General features: G+C 38.3%; 1 long non-coding RNA gene across 3 annotated transcripts; it reads right to left on the bottom strand.

Moving 5' to 3' along the window:
- Positions 1–5,085: 5,085 nt before the first annotated feature.
- On the bottom strand, positions 5,086–14,124 carry LOC143041018 (uncharacterized). Of its 3 annotated transcripts, none has more exons than XR_012967784.1 (5): positions 13,593–14,124; positions 12,310–12,397; positions 12,103–12,166; positions 5,331–5,434; positions 5,086–5,187 (listed from the first exon to the last, which is right to left on the bottom strand). It is a non-coding gene; the product is annotated as an uncharacterized LOC143041018 (long non-coding RNA). The 3 variants fall into 3 exon arrangements; XR_012967783.1 differs by having other exon boundaries at positions 12,314–12,397; positions 13,593–14,121; XR_012967785.1 differs by lacking the exons at positions 12,103–12,166; positions 12,310–12,397 and having other exon boundaries at positions 13,593–13,957.
- Between the last annotated feature and the right edge of the window lie 592 nt (positions 14,125–14,716).

Genomic DNA, 14,716 nt, shown 5'->3' with positions numbered 1-14,716 from the left:
TACAATACTGAAAACTTTGAATGCTCATCTCAAAACCAAACATTTGTAATTAAAAATGTCAAAATTTTGTAATTGATTGTAGCAGCCTGAAAATACTTCTGGTAGTGTATAATAGGTATATCTTTATTCCCAAGCCTGTTTTTTCTGATATCTTGAAAAACAGAGTGACGGGCTTCATCGATGTGGGAAAAAAATAAAAATAGTCAATGTATGTGACCATACTTATGACACCTATATCTCATGTATAGCAAATTAAAAAACATGTGATAGTATTTATAGGAGCTATAAGTTACCATGAAAAAGCAGAAATCTGTAGTACAAAAAGTGACGCATGTATTTGATTACGTCATGATATATCAAGTTCTCGGGTTCACAATATATTTACCAATATTTTAAACAAATCCTAAGTTTAAAGAACAAACCGATTTTTTTTGTTAATGTGGTCTGTCCCCCCTTAAGTCCTGATTTCAATTAGTTGTGGAAAGATAGTTAATTGGAATTTTGTAATGCAGGATTTGGTGTAATTGTTGGAGATTGAGGGGGTAAATGACCAAGTAGATAGCTGTTACAGCGTGATGTGCAAATTGGGCAGCTTAATTATATGATATTGAGAGGTGATCTTTACATTGCAAGTGGTTGGGTAGTTTCCTGTCATGAGGTGGTTACATCCTGTTCTTAGGTGTACTGGCAGTTTCAAAATGTTGGTCATAATGGAGTTGAGACAACTGGATATATATTGTTTAACATTTGAGTGCTGCTCCCAGTGTTCCAGTTACTTGTTTAGCATTGTTGATTGAAAAATTGGGAAAGTTACTGGCAGTGGAGTGGGGGACATCACAAAGGATGGATGCAGTCACCTTCTGTTGCTAGGGATGCCTTCACGAGATGGGTAGGGTTCAGCAAAAGTAGTGTTACAAGGTGGGGCAAGTATGCTATCAAGGGACTGGATTTGTGGAGGGCTATTGCTTCCCTCTTATTGTTCCTCCCAAACTGAATAGAACTAAATCCCAAGGGGCCATATAGTCATACATGTGTAGTGTTCATATATGTATATATATATACATATGATAGCTTTACAGAAATGAAAGAACAAGAATACAAAATACCTTTACATTACCGAATTTCTCTATCTGAGGCTCGTTCAGTCAGCTCACTAGTTTGGTATATCAAAAGCCTGTTCAGTTGGAAAAAGAAGTTTGGTTTATTATATACCACAAAGACCTTGCATCTTTATAGCAGGAATGACCAAGCCAACTGTTTCATACCTTTAAAACCTCTAATTTCTGGATGTTCATGTGTTACGCTCCTCCGAAGACCAAGGACTATGTCCACTGGAAGAAGCGAACTAGAGTAATTGCTAGGTGAGAACAAAACCAGTGGTCTAAGTTTCTGTGTTTATTTCGAGTGCTAGAGTGTGTGTATGTGTGGGAGTGGAAAATCAGACTACTTGCCTTGACCTGATACTCAGAGCAGCTGTCTAACGACTGACTTTCTTCCGTCTTTTAATTTAAGGAAACCTCGGTTACTGTTAAGCACCTCCCTCTAAGGCCGTACAGTTCATCTTGATTTTTCTATGATTGGCTTAAGCTGTAGCCCTTACAAACTTTTGGCCAATAGCTACAGTCACTACACAAAGTGGGCTGTCCTAGCCGAATACACCAGGTCTTTTCATTCACTTGATATATATATCTTCCTCGATAAGGGCCGTCATGGGATGCCCAAACATTTATTTTTCTGATAAAGCTTTTAGGCAAGGTCATGGTGAGGTCAGGTAGGGGTATGGCGAGATTGTGAGAGTCAGGTTCTCACACATGTTCTTAAGGAATATCAGATAGTTTTTGGTGTAAGGTAAGTTTAGTGGAGAATAGGTGTAAAAAGAAGAAAAGGGGAGAAGGCAGGTGCTTAAGATTAAACTGTTTAAATGAGAAGGAAAAGCAGAGAGAAGTGTGAAAGGTGTTTAAAAAATGGGGGTATTTCAAGGTGTGCAAAGATGGTATGTGGAACAGGGAGGATGGGAAGAAATAGAACGAAGGGTACCGAGTGATGGGATGATTAAGTGAAGGGACCATTCAGTGACTGTTAAGAAAGTAGGACGATAGAAACATAGGAGAGAAGCAAAAGATAATTTAAAGGAGGCAAAATGGAAAGATAGAGAGAAATGAGGAGGTGAGGAGGAGAACGGGGGTGAAAAAGGAGCTGGGAGATAGGGTTGATGAAAGAATATTAGGATGGTTTGGACACATGGAAAGAATGAGTGAAGAAAGACTAGTAAAAGAGGTATGGAAGGCAGATGTGGAGGGAGTGAACATGAGGGGACATCCTAGGATGAGATGGATGGATGGGGTGAAGGGGGCTTTGGGGAAGAGGGGAATGTCTGTTGAGGACGGAAGACAGAGGTGAGTGGAGAATGGTTGTATATGGTGAGGTAATATGTGTGAGCAAATTTTGACGCAGCCTGAAGGGATTTCTCCCCGTCCTCTCCTTATATGCAAGGGGGGACGCCGATTAAATGAAGCGGCCTTGCTGTGGATGTGCCGTGTCTTGCGACACTGCTTCTGACCCAGGGCGGTGGGCAAGGTGCAGGGATGACCCGTCATCCAGGAGGTGCTCAGATGAGAGGGAGGGTGGGAGGGGTGTGGAGTGTATTTAGGGTTGAAATGGGTGGGAGTGTTTTTATGCCTTTCCGTTTTTGGCTACCTGCCTTGAAAGGGGGCAAAAAGCCTTGGTATATGTATGTAAAATGGAAAGCAGGTGTGAAATAAGGGAGGAGTATGAGAAATATAAAAGAAATAAAAAGATGTTTTGGAAGAAAACAGTTATGAAAAGATGAAAAGGCACAGGGCAGAATATTCTGAGAGCTGTTGAAGGTGGAGGATAGGGTAGCAGTGGAAAGTTGTAAGAAAATGATGGGTGTCATGCAGAGTATGGACTGGCTAATGAGGTTGGTTGTGTGTCTAAGGAAGAGTTGAGTGCTAGAGCTGAAGTGCCTGTATAGTTCTGCTTTACATGGGAAAAGGGGACAAACTTGTGTAGTAGTTTCAGAAAGCACAGGATAATTTCATTAAGGGGATTAAAGACAGTCTACATTAGAGAGGGGGGAATGCTGGAAAATAGTTTCAAGTGATGGCAACATCCTGAACTTTAAATTTGATTTTATTTACCATGAATAATTATAATTTCAATATACATATATTGCATGCTGGCATCAAACACGACTGTATTTAGCTTGTTACCGTTTTGACTTTTTTTTTTTTTACCCTTTAGATAATGAATTTGCCAGCAACTCTAGTGAGCATGCAAGGGAGTAGCTGTACCAATATTTAATATGCACCTCTTTTTCTTTGCTCCCACTTTGTTTCCTACAAACATTTGAAATGCCTACACTGTTTCTCAAGGTTCCACAAAAGGTTGTAATATAGATGAAAATGAGAGATCTGGTACAAGTATTTCATCTGCATATTTCACCAATCTCGGCCATTACATTGACATCTGGAGTGTAAAACCCTGAAGATAATAACGTCCATTTTCTCAAATCCCTCCCTCCATCTAAAACAAGGTTATTCAAAATACTACTGACAATTTTTTTTATCCATTTGCATGATTATTTGAAAGATGAAACTTAGTCTACCTTTTCAACAAGAACCCACTGTGTTGGATAAGAAATGAAAGACGATATCCATATATTTCGATCACGGACCGTGATCCTCTTCCACTGAAGAGGATCAGTCCATGATCGAAATATGGATATCATCCATTTTATTTCTTCTTATCCAACACAGTGGGTTCTTGTTGAAATTTACAAATGTGTTATGACATTACTTTGTAGTTAGTCTACCTTCTCAACAGTGAGGTGTTGACTATTGGGATTCCTATGATTTGTTAAAGCTAAAATTCTGTGTGTGTGGGGGGTAAATAATCTGCCAAGCAAAAAATAAGCACAACCTATACATTTAGTATGTTGACAATACATAAAAGGAAAAATTGGGAATTAATATCAATTTGAAGATAATTTTTGCAGTTAAGTGAGGTTTGAGTTTTCCAAGTACAGTACTTGATGAATTTCAATGCAACTTGGTCAGAATGGCTACTACGAGCACATACTTCAACGAAAAATCACCTTTCTTGCTCAGTTATGTTTGAGGCAGACTTATGTCCTCAAAGAGAGGAGCAGAGTAATTGATGAGGAACAGCATGGGTTTAGGAATAGTAGGTGATGTTGATCAGATTAGGTTACGATGGTTTATGGGCTCTTATACATATACCATACCAAAGGCTTCTTTCCCTTTATAAGGGTAGACAAAGGCACTGTGGGAGGTTTTGTAGACATGGGACTGGGGAACACTAAATGCAGTCAAGAATTTTTTCTTTAATGTAGTAGCAGCAGCCTGCGTTTGAATTGGAAATGAAATGAATGAATAGTTTGAGGTAAAGGTGGGACTGCAGCAGAGATATCATGTTGCCATGGCTGTTCATTGTGTACATGGATGCAGTGCAGGAGGTAAATGGGTAATGGGGAGGTGACTGGATTAAAGAAAATTGATTAATGTGGGAGAGCCATTTGTTTGCTGATAACACTGCTTGTGGCAGGGTCAGAGGGACAAAGGGAGTGATGTAGTTTAGGAGTGCTCAACTGGAAAAAGTTTGAGCATAAATGTGGGTAAACGGAGAGATGCACACAAGAGGATGGCAACAAGTTGGAAGTAAATCTTAAAAGGAGAGGCTGGAAGAAGTGGATAACTTTACGTATACAGGGTCACACGTGGCACGAGAGGAATGAAGGTTAAGTAAATTGTAGATGGAAGCAAGAATGAAGAAACTAGTCAAAGGTGTGTGGAAGGCAGGTACCTCAAGATGGGGTGCAAGGTAATGAGCAAAGCAGGAGATAAGGGTGGATAATGGCTGTGTAATGAGGGATGAGAGGGAGTGGGTATGCATATATTTTTTTTTCTTAGAACAAAGGGGGGGGGGGGAGGAGAGAGAGAAAGAAAAAGAAAAAAAAAAAAAAACCTCCACTCTACTAAAGCTAAACCTTTTGATAACCAATGATCTACAACTAGTCTAAGTAAAGGAAAATAAAACGGCACCTTTTTCACTATAGTTTTATTTCTCTAGCAAGATCAGACATCCACAAACACCATTTACAGCTTGAGTTTTGTCCTCCTCCAGTGGCGGCGCTTAGCATTGTATCTGCAATAAACAAAATTCAATTAATGGTTAGGTACGAGGTGGATGTATGTTTTGACTTTGCTACCAACTACATATATTCCATATAGCTTGAATTCTGAAACTTATAATATCTAAAATTTCATTTGGTAACACCCCATCCCTACCTGATCTTGTTGCCTGTGCAGTTCCTAATCCATGGTGGGATTGGTCTATTCTGCTTCATCTTCTTGGCCAATTTGGTCTTGATGCGAAATGTTTTGTGGGCAGCCTGTAAAAGATACATTTTTTGAGAACAATGTCAACTTCAAAGATCACCTCCCACCCCTAAAAATTTGAGGCCATTCTACACTGAATTATGCAATAGCATAAATTCCATTAAATTCTGGAACCAGGTACTCTTGTATACTTACCCACACACGACCAATATCTACATTCATCCAAACAACTCTACACGTTTGAATATATCCAAATGCTCCATGCAGCACTGAGGGTATTTACCAGATGCACCAAACCCACCCTATAGGACACCTACATATAAAAACAAAAGTTCTCCCAGTAGAACATTAAACGAAAATGCCAGAACCTTTAATACAAAGAACACCTCATTAAAATGCCCTCAAAATTATGGGTCTAAAATTTGAAACTCTCACAACATTCAGCCCATATATTAAAAAAATTAAGAAAAAACTTGAAAACCCCCAACACTGCTTTTGGGTAATGAAGAAACTAATATCCACCTTTGAAAAGACTCGTAAAAATAACTTTCCAGAGCAGGGTTCCTAACAATTCACACATCAATGAACTTAAATGGAGATTGGATTATTTAGAATTATTACAGAATGCACCATAACCACCCCTATAGGACACACGCAAAACCCACCTCCCCAACTAAATGCCTGAAAATGACAGGATTAAGTCCTAGAACCCTCAATGAAACTCTCCCCCTCACATAACATCTCGAGCACCACCAACAGAATGCAACTAAAAAGTACACCACAAACCCCACCCACGCAGAACCAAACAAGCTCTTCAAGAAAGACAACTGAACCCAATACTCCAACTACACCTATACATACATACACCAGAGAAACCCTTGCACACCAGACTAGAACCACAATAGCACACCTGTGCTCAGGTCACTAACCGCCATTGCGACTATCTGGCTACAGATACAAACTGCCCCAGATGATGCAATTACCACAAATACAAAGAACAACTCATCACAATGCCCTACACTAACTCCCTTGACAATACATCTTACGAGTGATTCATATTCTCGCCCTGAGGCTGTAGGTCTTCTGTTAAAGGTCAGATATCAACTGATATACCATTCACTAAAAATCATCGAAAAAGTACTTTTTAAAAGCATACAAATAAAGTTTTTACCTATTACAAAAGAATTTATTCAGAAAATTCACTTTTAATTGCGCCTCGCATACCACTTTTCCAAAGTCTAGATATTCAGAAATCTATCAAAATTACAAACAGGTTTTGGACAACAGGAGGGCATTAATTGTAGTACTAATACATCCACATAACCCATTGAAGACACTACCAAACTCTATATTTCACAATACAAGAATGTAAGAATTTTTTTCTTCACGATTTGTTAATTCACAGATAACCAATTAAACTGCCCTCATGCAAAAATCATTACTGTAAAACAAATATTTAGTGTAGTTAAGTAGGAAAGACAGCATTCCACAGGTTATGCTTCGTCCTACAACCAGATGAATTGGACATTCTGTTGTGAACAAGGTGGTTTTAACTGGACACCAAATCCTAAATGACATTGAGAGGTTATCTAGAATAGGAAGAACTGATGCACATGGTGGATCTATGCAAAAACACCAAAATAAGAACCTCATTAACATGTACACATTCAGGACACCATTTAGCTTGAAAAGAACTGATGTAACCACTGCACTGAATACAAAACTTTCATCCTTCACTGCTCTTCGATAAATCCCTCGACAACATAACATTTCTTTACAGTTACTTACGGACCTACCCAGTCATTGCTGCCAGCTATCTGCGAGAGATTCGAGGCAATTGATCAAGCAATCCGAGACCACTCCACTCCACAAGAGCAGACCTCGCAACCAGCAACAACCCCCTCCATCCAATTACATAGTAAGTCCCACATTAATATGTTGCAGATATCAGTCCAAGGTTTCTATCAAGAGACATCTATGGTAAGACCCAAGGACCACTGCCAACTACAATGGGTTTACAGACAGCTAAACTAGAAAATACTGAGTTTGAAAGATAACCTAACTTATGTAATAGAACATACCAGATCCATATTCCTAAACCCTTAATACCACTATACTTTCCAACTACCTGATAATTTCCTCAACAGTTATATCTATGGGTACAGAAAGAAGGTAACTTGTACTGTTCGAAAACAATTGATCAATTAATTTAAAATTGAAGGTTCAAAGATAACCTAACTTAGGCAATACTAACATACCAGATCCATATTTCTAAACCCTTAATACTACTACACTTTCCAACTACCTGAGAATTTCCTCAATAGTTATATCTATGGGTACAGAAATAAGGCAAGTGATACTGTAAGAAAACAATTGACAATGGTATATATAAAAAAACTGGCCTGCTAACTGTTCATGATATGGCCACGAGCCTGAAATGAAACTAAAATACTAGAAATATTCAATCAACCTGACCAGAATGTCAATATAAATCACATTAGGAATTAGTTTTTTAAAACTACATGTGGTTGTAGTAAATGGAAGGTCTTGCAGTAGCAGGAGACAAACCAAAAAGGCATCAGTGAACAAAGGAGACATTTTGACCCAGAGAAATGTTGACTGGCAAGTTCATAGCAAAGCCCCAACTTAACTGCTCTCAAGAGTGGAATTCTTCAAAGGTAAACCTGGCAGGGCCATAGCCTTCATATATGCAAATCATACCACTTTTTATGGCATATATGATGGATCCTACATTTAATGTAGGATCGTGTGAAAGTCTACAGAGAAAAATGCCTGCAATGCAGCATAATTATCAATCATGAGACCAGAGGTATTACCAGGCTCTGGTGGGGACTGCCATCTTATTTTCCACTAGAATCAGTAAATGTTTAGAAGTGGACACCTATGTGATATTGCAATATAAAATTAAACAATGTTGTAAATTATAATACATTAATGTAATACATTATTTTTTGGCAGAAATCAACAATGGAAAAAGTTGCTAAAAGCTATACACAAACATGGCATTAATTGGGGACAAGTTTGAGCTATGAAGGTATGGAAACAACTCAAGAGCTGAAGGAAACAACCAAATGCCAAGTAAGCAATCAGACCATCCTGGGCAAGGACCATGTACAATATCTCAGGGTGCATATGAAGAGATGCATCCTTCAGCCACCACTACAGCAAGACCACAGCTGCTGCAAGACAAATGAGTGGCTGGGTCTTTAAGTACTTTCATTACAAGGGATGGAAAATGAATGGTCAACCTGTGGAAAACCCTGATCCTCCCCAAGCTACAATACTGTTGCCAACTATGATCCCCCCACACCATCCACAACACAACTACCCTTGAAGCCATCCAGAGAACCTTCACCAGCAGGATTCAGAGAATTTTGCACATGAACTATAGGGAAAGACTACCACTTAAATCTATATTCTCTTCAACGGAGGGAGATACACATTGCCATACATGTGTGGAAGATCCTTGGGGGAAGAGTATCAAATGTGGGACTACAAGAAAACACCCACCCAAGAAGAGGAAGATTGTGCATGTGAAGACCACCCAGGGCATGACAAGGTGTGTACATTGGTGCACAATTCCTTCACATAAAACAGGGCTTGCATTTTTAACAATATCCCTCAAGAGATTTGAGACCACACAGTCACTTCCCCAGAAATCTAAAAAGAAGACTTGACAAGTGACTGAGCACAATATCAGATGAACTGCCAACACCAGGATACTCAAACTCCCACAACATTACCCTCACAGAAATTGGCAGATCTAGACCCTGGAACCAGTGGAGACCCATCTCAGCTGTGCTAATAATAGGCGAAATTCTCCTACATTAACTAACATAGCTACTTTGGCTCCTCAAGATGCCATCTTTGTTTAGCTAGATGTGGAGGTCGAAGAAATTAAATTTTGATCAATTCATCTATTCTAACCCAACCTGCACTTAGTAATGTGGTGGCTGTAATTCTAGGTCACCAGTGTAGTCTTCTTCAACCTCTGAACCTATCAAAACAAGGATACCATCTAAAACCGACTAACTTCGTTCGTTTGTGCATTTTTTTTGTTAGCAATATTGTTATTGATTTCCACCAAGAAATACATTTATTACATTGATGTATTATAATTTACAAAATTTATATTAAATTTTCTAATGCTATATTGCGTAGGTGTGCACTCTGAGGAAAAAAATCCTGTGGAAAATTTAAAAAATGCAATGGCAATTTGTGCAACAAGTCATAAAAGTAGTCCTCAGGCTATTCTTATGACATGGTTGACAGCACCCTCTATTGTGAACTTTTGAACTAAATTCAAAATGGCTGACACTTATTTCAAATTACTTGCAACAAGTGCAGAATTGGATTCATTTATAGCTCTAAAAGAATATTTCCAGTTGGGAAAAGTCTAATAATGAATGTAAATCATTATACCATGAACTACAGAACAATATAATCAGCTACTAAATGTGCTCAGGTCTCGCTAATTAACAACAAAAACAGACCATAATCGAGCAAACCTGACCAAGGACAAATGCACAATTTTATGAAAAAAATTAGTATATGGTTGCATTATTTGAAATTTTCTTTAAAATGTGCGATTTTCATATATTTTGATCAAAGAACTTATCTTTTTAAGCCTCTGCAAAATTACCGACCACAGCCACGGACCGAGTGCAGATCATCACTGAGCATGATGGAGTTGGCACAATAAGTAATATCTTTAGAATTTTATAGCCTATAAATTTTGTATAGCCCATTTTAAATAAATTCTAATGAAAATTTTGTAATTGTATGTAACCTTGGTATTATAAAGAAATAAAGTTTTTAAAATAACATCATTTCTACTTTAGTTTTATTCAAGTTAGTATGCAAATATGCCCCACATGTTCGAACCCAACAAGAAATTCTAAAAGTATTATTTTTTTTGGCCAACTCCTCCAACCATGCTCAGTGATCTGCACTCTGTCCGTAGCTGTGGTTGGTAATTTTGCAGAGGCTAAAAACATAACTTGTTTGATCAAATTACACAAAAAATTACTTCTTAAAGAAAATAGTTCAAATAATGCAACCATATGCTAATTTTTTTTACATAAAATTGTGCATTAGAGTAAAAACTGTCCTTGGTCAGTAATTAGCGAGACAATGTACAAATTTCAAACCTGAGCTGCAGTATTTTTCAATAGATTATTGCTGTCAGCATGGAGGTAGAAAATAACCGGCTGAAATCTACTACTGGGACACGACCAAATCAAATGTAAGAACTAGACTTTTGTCTATTCCAAGACATCTTCATACATCATTAGCAACTTTAAGATAAATTTGTGCATTTGAAACAACATTCATGGGAGGATTGTTAGGTTATTGTTATAATAATTTAGTTCAAAAGTTCACAATAGAGGGTGCTATCAATCATGTCATAAGAATAGCCTGAGGACTATTCTTACATCATAAAAATAGCCACTAAAAAATGTACAACCAGCTAAAGGATCATCAAAATGGACAATTATATTATTGCATCAATTAGTTACTTATTTCAGGTACCATGACATCATGTATACACAGCAGGCCAAGGTGGTTTGGTCACATGACATGTATACACAGCAGGCCAGGGTGGTTGGTCAGAGACCAGAGTTTGGACGAGATCGGCTGAATTCACCCTACAGCCCTGTGAGGGTTTAATTAACAAGGATGATGAAGCACAGTGGATCCATCTTAGTTCCTTGGAGAACCCTACAGGTCTGGGGAAGGAGCCATACATTGTATGGCCTTAGAAATGACAACAGTGGTAGATTTTTTTTTGTATTTGATCAGTTTTAGACATGGGAGCAATATAGTTAAAATCAAATATCAATTTTGTAAATTATAGTTCATTGACATAACGCAATGTTCTTGGCGGAAATGGGGAAAAAAAAAAAACTTGCTACAAGCAAATATGCTAACAACATATGTCAGTAGCGTAGGATTGAGGCCTGGCAAATATTGTATTGAAAGAGTGTGCAGAGGTATTGTCAGAACCACTAGCCGAGATTTTCCATTCATCCCTGACAACAAGCGACGTACCCGAAGACTGGAGAAGAGCCAACATCATGCCTATCCACAAAAAAGGGAATAGGAGCACAGCACTTAACTATCGACCAGTGTCACTCACAAGCGTAGTCTCAAAGGTGGTGGAAGGCTTTGTTAGGGAGGCACTTATGGCCCATGTGAATAGAAACCGGATCCTATGCAATGCACAACATGGCTTCAAGTCTGGACGGAACTGCCTCACCAACATGCTGACATACCTGGATGACGTAATCAACGCAGTGGACAACCAGTACTGGATAGATTCTATTTACCTTGACTGTGAGAAAGCATTTGACAGAGTTCCTCATCATAGACTGTTAGCTAAACTGGAGGCAATTGGGGTAACAGGTAACACCAAGAATTGGATTGCCAGCTTCCTGAGGGACAGATCACACCGGGTGGGCATAAGGGGTACTTTCTCGGAGTCGCTACCAGTGAAGAGCGGAGTACCACAAGGATCGGTGGTGGGACCAATTCTGTTCATCATCTATGTTAATGACCTTGTTAATAATTTGGAATCATCGGCAAGTCTATTTGCAGACGATGCAAAAATATATAGGAACATCAAGACCCGGGAAGATGTCGAGGCATTACAGAGAGACTTGGACTGAGTAGCTGAATGGAGCAGAAAGTGGTTACTCACCTTTAATGTAGACAAATGCAAGACAATGCACTTCGGCCATGGGAACCCCAGAACAAACTACAAGCTTGGAGAAAGAAACCTGGATAAGTCAATGGTGGAAAAAGACCTAGGAGTCTTTGTCTCTACAGACCTGAAGTCCTCCACACATGTAGCCATGATTGCAGCCAAGGCAAATAGCAGACTGGGCATTATCAAGAGGAATTTTACCTACATGGATCGGGAGATCCTGCTCCCTCTCTACAAGGCGCTGGTTCGACCGATATTAGATTATGCATCCCAGTGTTGGTCACCATACCTAGTGTAGGTACCCCCACAAAATTTTCAAAAAAATTAACCTTTAAATTATTGTTGCATATGAAAGACAACTTTATTAGAAACAAAATGCTTTTTAAATTTTTGAAATAGCTTGAAAAATAAGGGAGATACGATTTTTTTAAATTATTTTCTTAGCCCGCATTTTTGGCTAGACTTTACCATAACAAAGTGTTAGAATTAAGGGTGGTAATTTGTAAAGATTTCGGTAAAGAAATACACATTAACTCTAAACCACTGGTCCAATTTTATTAAAATTCGGAATACTTGGGTTTTATGGATCAACAAATCACATGAGCATGTCAAAAACAATGTGAGACATCTCCATCATACCATATTTGCCTTTTCATGGCAACCATGAAGCTGTCGCTAAACGCCGACCAAAACCACACAATGACAGTTTTTGCTCAAATACATAATTTATATATCAAAAATAGCACATGGTTGCATTATTTGACCTATTTTCTTTAAAATGTATGATTTCCACGTAAAATTATCAATGATAAGTTACGTTTTTATCCTCTGAAAAATTATCAGCCAGCAACCAACGCCGACGAAACCCAAACAATGACGTTGGTTGCCGGTTGATAATTTTGTAGAGGATAAAAACGTAACTTCTCTTCGATCATTCTACATGGAAATCACACATTTTAAAGAAAATAGGTCAAATAATGCAACCATATGCTATTTTTTATATATAAATTATGCATTTGAGCAAAAACCGTCATTGTGTGATTTTGGTCGTCAATGGTAATAGTAAACAAAATCGAACGCGAACTGGACGCATCAGATTCATGGGTGATATGGCTACATTCCGGGGATTTAAGCTCAATTATGATGTGATGCACGATATTAAGCTTCTCATGTTCGAGAGAAAATAGGTTGATAAACTTGTTTATATAACTTAAAATTATGTTTAGAGATTCCTTACCTTAATATTTTTACTCGGAAAACTATGTTGCCAAGTTTGACAACCAAATTTCCGTTTAAATTGCTGATTTTTTTTTCTATTTCAAGAATTAGCCTTACACTTGCATAACAACAAAATAATTTGAATATCTTTCGCATGCGCTCAGCATTCAAGTTGAACCAAATAAAACCTAGTGGGCCGCAACATATGGCCATGAAAACAATACATGGTCGACGGTGGCGCCGCGCGTGGATTCGGGGTTACCTACCTAGTGAAGGATATCAAACTACTGGAGCAAGTGCAACGCAGGGCTACCAAGCTAGTGCTGGAATGTTCAGAGCTGCCCTATGAAGAGGTGCAAATTCCTTGGCTTACAGACGCTGGAGGACAGAAGAAAATGCGGACACGATTGAAGTCTATAAGCTGCTTCACGGATATGAGGACATTCCCTACAACAATTTTTTCAGCCTCAGCACAACTGGACTCAGGGGCCACAGTTACAAATTAGTTATTCCGGGCTACTGGAGAACTTCGCTCAAGGGAAACTGGTTCACAATCTGTACATTGCGTGAGTGGAATCATTTGCCAGATCATGTAGTGACTGCACCGTCAGTATCAACTTTTAAACCTAGGTACGACAGGCACAAAGGGTATGAGCAATCAAATACCGGCGCAATATTTTAAGAGGTGGGGATCCAACAAGAAATATTCTTATTTCCCCACTAACCAATACTAGGTAAGCAATTACAAAATGGTTATGGTCATGGATTCACATATTTTAGTATAATTGATCAAAAACATACCCGACATTCAGATAGATGCTTGTTCTGAAATTAGAACCCCTTCATGAAAGTTACCTTGCAAAACGCAAAATTTGAAAATAATCGGCTTCTTACAGGTTGTAACCCTACAAACAACTAATTGCTTAAATAATTTTTCATAATACCTTACGGTTTTTTTTTAGGCTCTAGTCTAGAGGAAACCACCAATTTAAGTAGTAGATACATTTCGACCGAAACTCGTAAGTTTGATATTTGCCAAAACTGAAACTAATTTATTCTCCAAAAGGAAGTGAATAATTTCAAACTGCAATTTCAGAAATTAAGATGCTATCATGGGGTAACTATCATTTCAAGACAAATAATACACATTAATTGAATTCCATGAGATTCCACACTCTATTTCTGATTAGCATTCTAGAAGTAATAAATTTATGAATCTACATGACAAATGCAATTAACCCCGATTGTCTGACCAAAGACTAACGAACTGGTGGTAAACAAGGCAGCATCTGACATTTGCATGTATTTGTACTTTTAGGGTGTATTGCAGAAGCCATAACAAGTAAAAGTAATCCTTAATCAACTGTTATTCTAAATATCGATACTCTGA

Source organism: Oratosquilla oratoria, chromosome 30 (assembly GCF_046742065.1).
Source record: "Oratosquilla oratoria isolate Oo_2021 chromosome 30, ASM4674206v1, whole genome shotgun sequence".
In the NCBI taxonomy this organism is placed as follows: domain Eukaryota; kingdom Metazoa; phylum Arthropoda; class Malacostraca; order Stomatopoda; family Squillidae; genus Oratosquilla; species Oratosquilla oratoria.
This window is presented reverse-complemented; position numbering and strand designations above follow the sequence as displayed.